We start from the raw sequence: 15879 nt of genomic DNA, 5'->3' as shown, positions 1-15879 counted from the left end.
CGCCAAAATTCACCGATTAGTGGAACTGGGTGAATTGTCACGACAAGTGTTGAAAAAACAAACAAAAAACGCACAGGCTACACTTTTGACCTTCGCCGCCCATGCTTGCAGCGATGCAAGCAGCGCCAATTATGGCAGTGCTCTTTTAATATTTCCTATCGCATGTACACATCTGGGCACACAGTTGCCTACCACGGATGCCTCGAGCCGCAATGCCACAAGCCATACCGCTCTCTCCTCTAAACCCTTTCTCGAAAATAAAGAGGTTTCTCATCCTCACGGTACCTGCCATTGCGCACACTTTTAAGGCGAAAGCCTTTAATGCCTCATACTGTCGTTAGCAAATGTGTCCGCGTTTCGGGTACATGCCTTACATGGGCATATGCAATCACTATTGAATTGATACTTAATAGCAATCGGATAATATCAGAACCTCATTAAAGCCATTTTCAAGATAATTTCATGATAATTTACGACTAATAATAAAATAGTTAAGCAGATGCCCATAGCAACCCATACATTTGGAGGGCATCGTAACTATCACTAACCAATAGTAATGGTTAGACGTTTCGAGACGTCCATAGCCGTCACATGGTGACGTCATCGGCGGGTACGTCATGACCGGAAGTGATACTGACGTCACATCCAGCCATGACTGGTGATGACGTCACCAGGAGATTCCCGCATATACGAAGCTGACCCCGCAGGGCGTTCGATCCAGGCGTCCGTGGGGCGCCTTTCATTTGCCGCTTCCTCGAACGCCGCATCACAGAGCATAATATAAAAAGAGACGCAGTGCAGCAGGCATCAGCGGCATTTGAAATTGGTTGACAGCAAAGAGATAAATCACAAACGATCTCGCAGTCAATGCCTAAGCAGCGCTGCGGGGAAGGCTTCCGCCTTGAAGCCCTTCAGTGAGCCAAAGTGCCCCCTGAATATTTTTTTCCTTGGTAAGCAATGAGATCACATGAGCATGTTCGATGTGCATGTTAGCTTTCTGTTTGCTGCGTTTGATACGTCGATATCATATCACTGCAGACGCGTGCATGCAACGTGGTTTTATCAAAGTGAGCCATAGAGCGGTGGAGCTCATGCAACGCAATGTCCTACTATCCACTCTACTAAATTAAGAATGAGCACGTTTTAATTTGAGATAATAAAATTGTGATGTCATTTCAGACTACGAATTGTTTTCACCTGAGGTTGAGTTGGTCAAGACAGCTTCATTGTCCAAGGGCAGGCAAAGTCAACATGGAGTTATTTCTAAGCTTGATAGTGCTCGTGTGAAACTAAAGTGGTTTCGGAGGAGCACTTACGTCCCTAAAACAATCAACAGAAATTAAGCCTCACGACAGTAGGCATTTCAACTGCTCTGACCTTTCACGCTATTATACGTATAATAAAAGGGGCATCGCAAAAGCGTTGTGCGAAGAAGATAAAAAAAAACGAGTTATTTGATATGCTTCAATGCTCATCAGTGTGTTCGCGAGGAGTGTATTCAATGGAAACGCTAATATAGGAAGGCCAATCATAAGCTCAGTGTCATGGCTAGCGTTGTAGGTGAAGAAAAAGAAGAGTAAGTGGAGGTTTCCGAACGTCTGAAGCTAGCGCTCTTCCACTTTTCTGGATTTTTTATCGCTGTGAGCTATTTTGATCTCGTCATCTTTCGGGATGGTGGGGGCACGATCCCTGCGCCCATCCGTCACCGTCGAACAGGCGGCGGCATATTCGATGGGTCACCTCAACGTCGCTGGCGTGGAGCTTCCAGACTCGGCGGATGACTCCACAGTGACTGAGATGGAGTCTGACAGCAGCTACACGCCTGTACAGTCACGTTGCCTGAAAAGGAAGCTGCGCCGAATATCAACAACGAGTGAGTCATCAATGAAGAATGCTGACAAGCAAGGGATCTTTTTCCGGGGCCTTCGTACCAACAACGGCGACGGCAAATCTGAATGTTATAAACACAGCACCTGACCCAGCTTTTCGATCAGCTGGTTCCCGGTGAAGTTGACGAGGTCAGAATTAATCGTTGGATGAATAACTCACCGTGGATGTCAAATCCCAGGCTACAGTGGACAAGCTGAAAGGAATTGGTGCGCTTGGCAACATGCGGGTCCGTTCCTTTCTTGCACATGGGAAAAAAGACTACTGTAGGTGTAATCACGAATGTTGACCCCGAGATAAGTGAAAGCGATATCTGCACGCGGATCAAATCTACGGCGCGCATTGTGGCTGTTCATCGTTTCGGCCGCTCGAAGTGCATTAAATTAGTCGTTGAAACTGAATCCCTCCCATCCCACGTTAAAGTGGGCTATGTGAGACATTCAGTTCGGATGTATATTCCAAGACCTGTTCAGTGTCACAAATGCAACAAGATCGGATATGTGAGCGCCGTTTGTCGAAACGAGGTATCCTGCCGCCGATGCGGCGGTATGCACCCTCATGACCCATACCAGACGGAGACTGTCAAGTGTGCTAACTGCTCGGGTGCTCATGAAGCGACGGCTAAGGACTGTCCTAAAATTTGGAACGAAATACTTATACTAAAGAAGATGGTGCGAGATAATTCGACTCATCAAGAAGCGGCTGCGTCTATTTGTCGCCGCCAGCACAGTCCCCGACGCCGACACAAGGAATCAGAAGGCAAGCCTAGCCTGGATAAGTCAACCTTACAGTTGACGTCAGCTCAGGTGCCACAACAGATTGAGCCTAATCCCGCTAAGAATACTCTGAATAATGTCACAGGCACTGTCACAGGCAAAGGACCAGACAGAAGCTGTTCTATTACCTGCTGCCTCTGATGTTAAGTAGCCTGCTCTACTATCAAAGGCCATCACCAGGCCTCATCCCAGTTTGGTTGTCACACGTGCTGAAAATACCGACAACCTAGACAGCCAGCAGGTGAAAGAAATGCTGAAACAGCTTCACTCACTGCGGGTGCTGCTCTCTAGCATCAACACGCAAACAGCAAAGTTTTCTGTTCAGTTTTTGGACGCTTTTGAGCCGCTCTTGGCGGCATTGCAAAAAATTCACAATGGCGCAACAACCTAACGCCATCTTTGTGACGATGCACTTGCACCGCAGTGTAGTGATGCAATGGAATGCCGGAGGCCTGCGTGGTTGTCTGAGTAACTTCCGACAGCGGGTACAGAAGTACTGCTTTCCTGTGATTGGGATCTGTGAACCCAATATGCCGGCTGCTTTCCGCCTTTCTGGCTATGTTCTGCTATGGTTTCGAGAAGCAGACGAAATAAGCAAAGTGCTGGTGTGTGTACGCCAAGATATTGCGCACGTCCGCCATGCTCTACAGCTCCACAATACGAATCACTACATTTGTTTGACGTTAACCCCAAAAGAACGAGTATATTCCACCGAGAGATGGCTTTGTCATATCTATTTTCATATCTATTATCTACTCTATTTAAAGTCATATCTATTTTCAGCAATCCAATGTTGAGCAGCTCCTCGTATTATTGTGGGGACTTCAATACTCACCACCCTCGATGGGGTAGTGTCATAATGAGCAATCGCGGAAGAAACCTGGCAGACTGTGCATACGCAACATATCGGCAATATAAACGACGGCTCACCGACGTTTCTACGCGGAACAACCTACATCAGTTGCTTGGGTGTGGCGTTCATTTCCAGAAGCCTCCATCCATCTGTTTCTTGGTGTTGTGATGTGGAAACACATGGGAGCTATTACATACCAACGTACGTGTGCATCAAGTGGTTCGCACCTGCCACTTCGCCTCGTGTGCAACACACTGACTGGCCCGCCTTTAGAGCATCGGTGGATACTTCCAGCGTGGACCTTTAGTCACCATCTCAAATAGAGGGCCTCATTACTTCCTCTCTCAGTGAGAACACTCGCTATGTTTGGGTGCCGGCGTCAATGCCCAGCATCGACATGAAATTCGAGCGGCTTCGCGCGATTCATCGGCGGGCTGAAAAGAAGTACCTATAGAAGAACGAAACCCGCGCAAGATCGCTCACTTTCTCGCCGAGCTAAACGAGTTTTGCGCCACCTGGAGAGGTTAGGATGACAACGTTGGAGACAGTTCTGCTCGTCATTGGATCCCCGTAAGCCACTGTCGCGTATCTGACATGTTGCAAGAAGCCTCCGCAAGAAAGGCACACTTTTCGTGCCCTGGCCCTTTATCAACGCCACAATGAAGTTGACGTAGCTGAAGAGGCACAGTCACCAATTTCAGAGGTTTTTGCGCCACCTTCGCCGAATGATCAACACGACGTGCCCTTTTCAATAGCTGAATAGACGCCGATCTTGCTTCTTGTCGAAATTCATCTGCACCTGGTCCTGACGGGATTACTTAATCAACCTTATCAAACCTAGGCAAGGATGGTAGAACTGCACTACTTAATTATTTCAATGATGTATGGGCTTCTAGTACTGTTCCTAAACACTGAAGATTAGCCGCCTGGTTGCTCTTTTGAAGCCTGGAAAGCCTCCTCTCGAACTTACCTCATACCGGCCAGTTGCCCTAGCAAGCTGCATGTGTTGTAAAAGTTATGGAACGAATGGTGCTGTCAAGACTTGAATGGTTTTTAGAGAGTAATGATCTCTATCCGAATATGATGACTGGATTTCGCCGGGGACGCTCTTCCATCGACAGCGTCATCGACCTAGTGGCGACATTAGAACACGAAAAGCGTCACCGTCGACTAGTAGCTGCTGTCTTTTTTATATAAAGGGGGCTTACGACAACGTCCTCCATGATGCTATTCTTGATGGACTTGACGACGTGGGAGTTGGTGGCCGGCTGTACTTGTAAATTGTGAGCTATTTCAGTGGCCGCTTTGTTTACATGACTACTCCTGATGGAGATACTACCCCCTATCAGGTCGGTCGTGGAGTTCCCCAGGGAGGAGTCCTCAGCCCAACTTTATTTAATGTTGCGCTAATTGGCCTGCTGAGTGAACTGCAAACTAACACCCACATCAGTGCATATGCTGACGACCTCTGCATCTGGGCTTCTGGTTCTACGCGCCCACAACTACGTGCGAGATTGCAACGAGCTGTGTCATCGACATCGATGTACTTACGGCGTCAAGGTTTATTTTTAACGGCAGAAAAGTGTGCAGTGATCGCATTTACGGAAAAATGTGTCATCCGCTACCCGATTACTCATCATGGAGTCGTAACACCGTACGTCTCCACGCACAGATTATTGGGAGTAATTACTGACCACCTACTATCTTGTTCGAAACATATTACAATGGTGAAGAAAAGGCTAATTAATTTTTGCCATGTACTTCGTTTCATAGCTGGCATCAAATGGTGTCCAACTGAGTGCTCCTTAATACGGCTTTACGAGACTGTTTGTTGGCTACATCCGGTACAGTCTCCCAGTACTCTGAGCATTTTCTGCTTGCGGACTTTAGAGAGCGTGCAAGCGCAGGCACTGAAAATATGCCTTGGTCTGCCCAGATGCACCTCAGACAAAGGCACAATTGAAGAGGCACGTATTCGCCCAATATCCATATTGCCGCGAAACCTTCAAAACTGTATTTGTTGCTTTTTAACAGCCGTCGACATGCGGCCTTATCACTGTGATCCTGGCACGCGTATCAATTCTGTATCCCGTGGTTGTTCATGCTCGTTTTCGCGATACGACGCGTTATCATTTTCTTTGTCGCAAACGATGCGCCGAGATCTGTCTCAAAGATTCAGATCACTTGCTTATGTTTCTACAATGTTCGAGGTTGTACTAGTAGCAGTTTGCGACGTTATCTAGATTGTTCTGAGCAGCCTTTAAATCGAGCATTGACGAGTGTGACGGGCATTCTTTGTTCGACGATCGACGAGCACGTTTGTTGCTATCGCCGCCACCGAGTTGCTTAGTTCTTTTGCGGGCGCGTCAGCCCCCCCCAAAAAAGAGGTAATTTCAGTACAATCAAGCCTGTGTATTCTTTTGGTGTCTATGGCCTTGTCACCCCTACGTGACAATATACTTGTCACAGGAACCACTTCGTGTATATTTACGAGCACTTACAAGACACCGTTTTCACCCACCCAGCAAGATTCAGGATGAGCGGCCGGACTGCAGTTTTACAAGTGCACTCCGCTGCCATCAGTCGCAAGTACCAACAGGATATGGCCTCCCATAGCGTCCCGCCCAACCACCGTGGGCGATGGATAAACCTTTGGTGCACCTTCGTGTTCCCAGAATACTAAAAAAATCAATGCTGCCACTTAATGGACTCAAACAGCTTACTCTGGCGCACATCTGGTCAGAATATCCTAATTATATTCCCGTATACACCGATGGATTATTGTCAGCACAGGTATCCGCTGCAGCTGTGGTCATACCAGCTCAGAAAACGACTCTCCATTTCCTTTTAGGACTACTTCTACATCAAGCGCTGCTGAACTTGTAGCTATTCGGGAATCTATTCGATACATATGTGGAGAACCACCTCAAAAATGGTGTATATTCAAGGAATCAAAGACAGCATTGCAAATTTTGGGAAACTTCTTACGCCCCACTGCCTACCATTCCTGCCACTAAACATTATAGAGCTCCTCACATCTGCCCAACTACAAGGCCACAGGATAATGTTTCAATAGATCCCTGTCCACTGCGGGCTCCATGGAAATGAACAGACAGATGTTGAAGCGAAACGCGCACTCAGCAATGGCCTTCAAACAGGTGTATATTTTTCAAGAGTGGATACGACGTGCCTTCTTACGAATTGTATGAAGAATGCTACGGCAGCTCACTGGGCCGAGCTTTTTAGAAATTCGTCTAAAAAGGCTCAATGGAACACTGACATTTTATGTTCCGCGTGATATTCCGCGTCATCATGCATGCTTGGTGCACACACTTCGTTTAAACGTGGCTTTCACGCGCAGGTATTTACATTTAATTGGACAGATGGACTCTCTGGAATGCTCAACTTGTGGCATCCCCGAGACTGTGGACCATATATTGAGTGCCCAGTGTAGGCGTGTGAAAGAAATGTGCCAGCCGCTTCCTTGAAGTGTTTGGACAAAAGGCCTCTGTCGGAGGAATTGCTGCTGGGCGCTTGGCGGGACAAGGGGAAGGGTGTTCAGGCAGTGCGTGCCCTTTACCATTTTTTGCGCGCCACCGGACTTGATTCGCGCTTGTAAAGTAAGCTACTGTGCCTGTATATATAGTTCATATGCCTTCTCCCACATCGTCACTCATCATGATCCTTCTTCTCCCCTTCCCCAGTGCAGAGTAGCAGGCCAGATTTGAATTATTCCGGCCAACCTCTCTGGTTTTCCTATCTATCTATCTATCTATCTATCTATCTATCTATCTATCTATCTATCTATCTATCTATCTATCTATCTATCTATCTATCTATCTATCTATCTATCTATCTATCTATCTATCTATCTATCTATCTATCTATCTATCTATCTATCTATCTATCTATCTATCTATCTATCTATCTATCTATCTATCTATCTATCTATCTATCTATCTATCTATCTATCTATCTATCTATCTCTGCCTGCCTGCCTGCCTGCCTGCCCGCCTACCTACCTACCTCATCATCATCATCACCCTGACTATACCCACTGCAGGGCGAAGGCCTCTCCCATATTTCTCCACTTAACCCGGTTTTGTGCTAGCTGCATCCACTTGACCCCTGCGAACTTCATCAGCCCACCTAACTTTCTGCCGCCCCCTGCTGCGCTTTCCTTCCCTTGGAATCCAGTTTGTTACCCTAAGCGACCTTCGGTTATCCTCTCTTCGCACTACGTGTCCTGCCCATGCCCATTTCTTCTTCTTAATTTCCACTAGAATGTCGGTAACTTGAGTTATTTCTCTGACCCACTCTGCACGCTTCCTATCTCTTAATGTTACCCCTACCATTTTTCGTTCCATAGCCCTCTGGGTTGTCCTCAACTTAAGTAGAACTCTCTTGGTTAGCCTCCACGTTTCAGCCCCATAGGTGAGTACAGGTAAGATGCAACTGTTATATACTTTCCTCTTTAGCAATACCGGTAAGCTGCTAGTCATATTCTGTGAGTGCTTGCCAAATGCGTTCCATCCCAATCTTGTTCTTGTTATTTCCTTTTCATGGTCGGGATCTACGGTTACTACCTGTCCTAAGTAGACATATTCGCCTACTACTACCAGTACTTCGCTACCTAATGTAAACTGCTGTTCCTTCCCGAGGCTGTTGAGCATTACCTTAGTCTTCTGCATATTGATTTTCAAGCCTACCTTTACTTTTACTGTCTAGGTCACCAATCATTATTTGCAGTTTATCCCCCGAGTTGCTTAGCAAGGCAATGTCATCAGCAAATCGCCGATTACTGAGGTATTCTCCATCCACCCTTATCCCTAACTGCTCCCATTCCAAGTCTCTGAATACTTCTTCTAAGCAAGCTGTGAATAGTACTGGGGAGATTGTGTCTCCTTGCCTAACACCTTTCTTTATGGGAATTTTGTTACTTTCTTTGTGCAGAACTATGGTTGCTGTGCAGCCACTATATATATCTTCCAGCACCTTCACGTACGGCTCGTCTACCCCCTGATTTCGCAATGCCTGCATGACCGCCGAGGTTTCAACTGAGTCAAATGCTACCTACCTACCTACCTACCTACCTACCTACCTACCTACCTACCTACCTACCTACCTACCTACCTACCTACCTACCTACCTACCTACCTACCTACCTACCTACCTACCTACCTACCTACCTACCTACCTCTACCTACACCTACCTACCTCTACCTACCTACCTACCTACCTGCCTACCTACCTACCTCTACCTACCTACCTACCTACCTACCTACCTGCCTACCTACCTACCTACCTACCTACCTCTACCTACCTACCTATCTACCTCTACCTACCTACAGAGAATGAAAAAGCCACCTGCCTGGCAAAAAAAAACAGTGTTTTTATGTCATAGGGGCCGCTACGGAAATGAGAGTCTGGAGCCCTAAGCGCAGTACATCCCGAAAGCGATACGCTCTGAATAGCCTATACGGGTGCAGCCATGGCAAAGGTAACCTAGCTGAAATAAGCGAACGAAGTCCAAAAAATTACGGAAGACACTTTGTGAAGACTAAAGTGTAAAATAGCGGAAGCTTGACGCCATTGCCAATGGGGATTTGTTGCGTCGGAAACGCCACGGAAGCACACAACTCGTACAGTGTTAGGTGGATGTTTATATGTTAAAGGTCTGCAACGTCGTCTACGCCTCTTCGCCGTCCTGAAGCCTCTTTTGAACGCCGCTGCGCCCGGCGGCTGCCGCACGTCGCGTATTGGGAGACACTGGTTTGGCGGGACGAGGCATCCTTCCTAAGCAAACTGCCGCCGTCGCCACACCGCACCCAAGCAGACAGCCGCTACACGCGCCTCGCGACAGTGACGCCAGGCCATACAGCGCTCAATCGGGAGGCCACCTCAAGCGCCTGATGACAGTGACGTCAGGACGCGCCATCGAGCGCACGCCCGCCGCGCGCGCCGATACAATGAGTCATCCCCAACGACAGGGACGTCACGCGCACGCGCCAATCAGACGGCGCAAATCTGCGCCTAGCGACAGTGACATCACGACACGGAGGAGACCAATTAGGAGGCTGGAAAGCTGTGACAGTTTCTGCTAATGGCAGATGACCTTGACAATGAGCCATTAAAGGCTTCCGTCTTAAAACCACCAGTGACTCTGCGCAATTACGATGTCATGAAGCAACAACGAAATATACATCGGCACAACAGTGCTGCCGAATGGCATTACCTTTGTCTTTCGGGCTTGTGATGATAAAGCTTGAAACTCCGACGTCGGCTCCAGAAGACTATGGAAAGCGTTCATTTTGATTGAGACGCGAGTCGAGGTTCCACGTGTCTAGCTGTCTGGCAGCGGTAACTATATTCCGTGAGAATACCTAACGTGTCAGAAAACTCACGAGTTCGTTATGGCTCAGTGGGTGAGGCGCTCGAACAGAACAAGGAACAACCAAGGACACACACGAGCACATAGTGAACCCCACAATAACCACACAGTGAGGTGTGGTTCCCTGTGGGGTTATTATTCTGTATCTTCGTCCTTCTCTCCCCTCTTGCAGAAAGTTTTTAAGAATTGTTCCCCTTTAGATATATTGCTTATCAGGACCCTTTGTAATGCCTTTCCCTTTTTAAGAAGGGGATATCTGCATGAAACCTGCTTTAGGTGGTGACTATAATCATCCACCCAGCATTGTAGTTTTTCCTGGTACTGCTGCTTTATTTCTTTTTCAGGCCACATAATCACGGGTTACAGGCTGATAGATACATACCGAAGAAACTTTTTTTTCATTCCTTGACCTACTTTCTTCTCACCCATCCTCCCCTTCCACACTCCTTGGCATACTTTTTACCCACCCACTCTCCCCTTCCCAGCTTTTCTTCTTCAGAAGCAAGAGCGTATTTAAACCCCTACCAGTGGTGATCGCTCTGCCCGGACGAAGACAAGTGCACTTGTCTAAACGTTGGCTGGACCTGCGAACTGAGCCCCCCCCCCCCCCCTACTGAGGCTCCTCCCCCCTACGCTAATCAGTGCTCTTTCATACCCCCCCCCCCCCCCAGTGTTCTCTTTCTCTAGTTCTACCTGGATCCTTAAGGGCATATAATAATTTTTTAAGGAATACTTTGGTTGAAAATATTTCGACCCCTGTGAAAGTGAATACTTCGCAAAGAATATGGCATGCAGCCAAGAAGAGAAAAATGACTGGAATCTGAAAAGTGCGGAGAAGAAATATGTCGTAGCAATCAGTAGTGTGGAGAGTTTCCCGTGGCTAAGTTGAGTTTGAACTTCTGCTTTTCCCTCTTGAGGCTAAAAACGGCATCTAAAATTATTTGCTTCAGGTTTCTCCACGAATCAGCCACTTAAATGTAAATAGTTTTCTGTTAACTTTTTTTTTTTGTCCGTTGTAAACATAACGCTTAACCTTTCAAACGAAGTCCCACGAAATGTGGTTTAATACTACAAACATGCAAGACGTCCAGTGCCATCTAACATCAATCAAATATTTCCTCAAAGTATTCCAAAAGAAAAGTAAACTGTCCATGATCCTGAGAGACCGCGAAGCCGACTGGACAGTAGAAACCAAGCCGCCCTCGGTGCCGAAAGTTCTATAGCGAACCTTCATTTCCATCTGTGCTCGTAATCGTGGTAACGCTCGCAGGAACAACCAAAGTACTCTTTTAACGCGACAGCATTCTTTTCTGTTAGGTATGTCACTCTTGTCGCAATGGCATTAGTAGAGCTTATTTAGTAATGATTTAGCATGCGTGCATGCTCACGGTGGAGCGTTCCTCCTGCTTACTGTGTCTCAGTCACTCTAATTTCTTTCTTTGGTACTTTTAGGCGATAAACCGGGCTATAGATCTAGATCGAGGTGCCAGCTTTTTTCGGAGCTCGCTTGTCCATTCAAAATATGCCTTTCCACTCACTTGACTATCGTCAAGGAAAGAGGGAAGAATGGGGCAGAGGCGAAAGCGAAATCTTTAGGGTTCTCCCCCCCCCCACCACCACCACCACACACACACACCCACCCACCCACAATTAAACAAGTAAATATGGTTCGATGGGAAGTATCCCACATCCATCGGATGAGTACTGTCCCAAACGAGCTTTACTATTGTCGCTGTTTAACTGCGATACAAAATGCTTGGATTACAGCTGCTATGGGCGCAAGCTGCCCACAGGCACACGGGCCACTTCACAATTATTCCCAATGTCCTCAAAGGTAGCATTCGACAACATTAGGCGTTTTGAGGCGAGTCAACCAGGGTGAACGTGTGTTGGCTACGGCGAAGAAAACTCCTGGAAGGGATGTTAAAAACAACTCATTCAACCCTGCTCAGGGACAACTAAAACAAGATAAAGTAAGATAAGGAAGAGAAAAGAATACGCAAAGTGGAAAAAAAAGCGAAAAGGAAGAGGGGGAACACAGCATGCAACTTTAAAACAATCATGGAGTTGTTCATAAGCTTTACATACGATGCGAAACTAGAAGTATAAAACAATGTCTAAAAGACAGCCGCCACATACAGGGCCGAGGCGACAGCTTCGGAGCAGATGGTCGTCGTCCGGGCGCTGGCTCGTTGGCAGCGGACACGGAGAGGAGTCGGCGCGCGTCGCGAACAGGAACTTCGGCTTATCACGTACGCTAGCAACCACTCGAACGTCTTCCGCCGCCTCATCCTGCTTCCCATCGACTGTTATTGTTCCACGCTGCGCCCAACACGACCAACACTTTCTTGAGTTAACAAGGCCTGCCCACTACCACCTCTCAAAGCACGCTGCATCACTCTGGCATCCAGGTGATCTGACAGGTACCCCAGAGTGCAAATACCACTCACTAACCGGGTGGACATAGGTTGGACGAGTTCGCCTCAGGCTGTCACCTTGTTATTAGGTAGGGCACTGCTGGAAGGGGGGGGGGGCTCTCCGCTCACATCTCTTTTTCCGTGTTTCTTGTTTTTCTTGGTGCATTATATTTAAGTACATGTGCGCACATATAAAAGGCAAAGTAGAAGAGATATTACCTCTGCGCGACACGATACTGCACTGAATTTTAACTCTTGGCATAACGCGTGTCTTATTTATTCCGGAGTTGCATGTGGAAGTGACAGGATAGTGTTGGTGTTTGCGTTTCCCAAGAAGCTCCCAACCAGACTCGGGTGTAAGCAATTACACGCAAGGGTTTTTCACTGAGTATAATATATTTCAAGGTAAGTAACTGAACTCTTAAGCCCTTGCTTCATACACCGTAAAAATGACTCCTTCGCTCGCATAGAAATTTTGGAAGACGTTGAAGGTTAGTTGGGAGGAAGTGGCTGGTAGCATTATTCACGTTTCAGCTGGGAAGTGTGATTTTAAGCATAAGCTTTCCCGGAAAAGACGCACCCAAAATAAAAGGCCCATGAAGAAGCGGTCCCTAGGAAAAAAATTCCCTAAGGTAAAAATAGAATCCTTCCGGTACTCATTTCGAAAACAAAAATGCACATTTTACTGGATTTGTAATTTATTTGTAAATAAATGGAACCATTCTTTGGGGCCCGGGTTCATTGGTTGTATCTCAATTTTACAGGCATGAAAAAATGGAACGGTGAGAAAGCTCGGTGAAAGATCCAACCAAAACATTGCCATTTGACTAATTTTACACAATGCATGGTATGAGGTTCCTCAGGTGGCAAATATCACCCATTAAGACAGATCTAATCAGTTGGGTACTATTACTTTCATATTGTTAAATGCTTATGTAACGGCGCGAGGACAGTGTCGAAACTTTCGGATTTTTAATAATATAGCGTGAGCGTTGACAGCTCGGCGCTGCGGCACCGGGAGACGCAGAAGAAAAGAAAACATTTATAGGTTAAGGGCATGCCCAGAATTCCTTCTGATAAAGACAGTTCGTCCTGCAGGTGGTTTCGATTAATAGGAAACAGCTACTTCAAAACATCGGCTGTTGTTCACTGTGGAGGCTGCCCACAATTTCGCCCGAGGACTCGTCAGCCGGGCAGTGGGACAACCCCTCGTGAGGTCGGCGAGAGACTGTATGGCTTCATATCAAGAAATTACCCAATACTTTCGACAAACACGTAGCTGATACCCTCCGGGTCAAAATCGCTCTCGAAGGCGCAGGAGGTCACCTGGCGAAAATTACAGACACATTCCTTCCCAAATCCTGTCACCTACGCTCATGCATATCCTGCATTATACACCCCATATTGTAAATTATGCCAACAGAGGGCCAACCTAGACCACATACTGTGGGCCACGAGATAGCCCTCCGCGGGATCTGCAGCTCTCCACATGCGAGCAGTGGGAGGCCGCTATGCTCAGCTCTGACCCGCAAATCCAACTCCGGGCCATCGAGCGTGCAACCCAGGTCGCCAGAGCCCAAGGACTCCTGGCCACCTAGAGCGGTAGCCCCTGCTGCCTGACTTCTTCCTCGTCAAATAAATGTTTATTCTCCTCCAACTAATTGTTTTATCTATGGCTAGTGTGGGTGACACCGAAAAGATCACACAGTTGCGATAAAGCGCATAGCACGCGCATGAAATTTGCTGCTATAGTTACTTGCAACAAATGAATTGTAGAGGACTCTCTGTGTCAACGCAATACTATACTTATACGGGAGTGATTACTCATTAGCGTTTACGAAAGCCTTGCTATACGACTACAAAGCAAAGCTAAACGGCTTGCACAGAAACTTCGTAGTTCAAGAAAAATTACTTCTTGTTCGGGGACCACCACTTACCTGGGTCAGTCGCTTTACAAACTGAGCTAACTCGGAGGGCTATCAGATGAGATGGTGTTGTGAGACCGAATTATCCAAGATCATGAAGTATGAGCGGTTTTTCTCAAATTTATGGGGAATTCAATACGGTGAAGCAAATTTGTAATAAAGGGGTAACAGCCAGTCATGCACATGCGTTCTAGACGCAAGCGCTGACTCGCAAAAGGACATGTGTCGACAGCGAACGAAGTCATCGCCATCCGTGAAAGCGCCTCTACTCAACAATAATTATTGCAGGCGCCCTGGAGAGATTATTTGGAAGTGTAATTGGTGCATTCCGTAGCAATTGCAACGTTTCGAGTTTGAAAAACCACAAGCATGCAATTGATGGAGAACACACGCGCACACACACACACACACACACGCACGCACGCACACACACACACACTCTCATAGTGACATTACGCGAGAGAGGCGGAGAGAGAGGAAACTTTTATTAATGATCATAATTACCACGAGCTTGACAGGACCGAGCGCTGTGGGTACATTTGTTTCCCAGCTTTATTCCTTTCTCTTCCTACCCTCCTAGGCACCTATCCTCTAGGTCCTCTCACCAACGCTCTTCAACATTGCAATGATTGGCCTACCGGAGGAATTGGCAGGTATATCGTCGCGAGATCGTCCTAGAGATGACGCCACCATCTCTCCAATTAAGGGTGTGGATCGGCAGCCGGCGGTGCTCGCAAAAACGCACAAGTCATAGGTCTGTTTCTAAGTGTTGGCGAAGTAAACGTGGCTTCTGTAATTCATTACCGATTGGCTGTTTAAAATGTTTCAATTCTGTAGAAAACAAAATCCATGAATTTGGCCAGTGCCAGGATTTTAGGAAAATAAGGCAATCAACCACATTTTTTTTTTTTTTACTGGCGTTGTTTTGCACGCTTTTTGTGTTGTACCGCGCTCATGGGCCTATTTGTATTGTGTACCACTTGCCTAATGACAGCTTTGGTTTTCTTATCGCTTTTCAAACAGTGCGCGTGTGTTTATGCGAGTGTCAGACAGACATATTTAGTGTTAAGCCCCCGCAGATGCAAGGTTAGTGCTCTGACCTGCAGTTAGAATGAATCGAGATACAGCCCGGTTCATTATATCGTACTGGACTCGAGGATTAAGGTGGTTAAATGTCACAGCGACAACATATCGGCCGGCGGATTGCCGTAGACTGAGCGCACATCAACTCTGTCTAGACAATCAGCCACAAGAAATCCCAAAAGTGAGCTTACGCCAACACTGCACAGGAAATCTCGCCGCGCAGGAAACCTAACTGTTCACGTGAGAGCGCTGAGTGGATTGAGGTTTCTGAGCTCACAATGAGACGAATGCTAATTGCGGAAAATGTCAAAAAATATCTCACAGTGTAGCACTGCGCCAGTGACTAAAATATTTCCTAAAACCGAGGAAAGTATAAGGATTTCTGATGCGTGTGATGTTGATAAATGGTCGATTAGTAGGGCTATGATTTTTTTACAGTGCCAGTAAATTTCACTCTGCGAGAGACGTTTTACACGCTGCACATAATTTAAAACTATCAGCGTTTAATTAACGTCAGATTTCAAGCTACGGATCAGTCGCAGCGAAT

At 46.9% G+C, this 15879-nt stretch overlaps 1 protein-coding gene across 3 annotated transcripts in view; it reads right to left on the bottom strand.

The window, feature by feature from the left end:
* Positions 1-12204, bottom strand: part of LOC146172357 (uncharacterized) — a 49622-nt gene extending 37418 nt beyond the window's left edge. Inside the window, exon 1 of one of the 3 annotated variants that reach the window (XM_084585863.1) lies at positions 12047-12204. The gene's annotated coding sequence lies outside the window, so the exon portion shown is untranslated. The remainder of the gene's footprint in view (positions 1-12046) is intronic. The other 2 variants (XM_084585865.1, XM_084585864.1) reach the window with 2 other exon arrangements.
* Positions 12205-15879: the final 3675 nt, after the last annotated feature.

The sequence above is a fragment of the Amblyomma maculatum genome, unplaced genomic scaffold (genome assembly GCF_055883805.1).
Source record: "Amblyomma maculatum isolate TAMU_Amacu unplaced genomic scaffold, ASM5588380v1 scaffold_13, whole genome shotgun sequence".
Classification (NCBI taxonomy): Eukaryota; Metazoa; Arthropoda; class Arachnida; order Ixodida; family Ixodidae; genus Amblyomma; species Amblyomma maculatum.
This window is presented reverse-complemented; position numbering and strand designations above follow the sequence as displayed.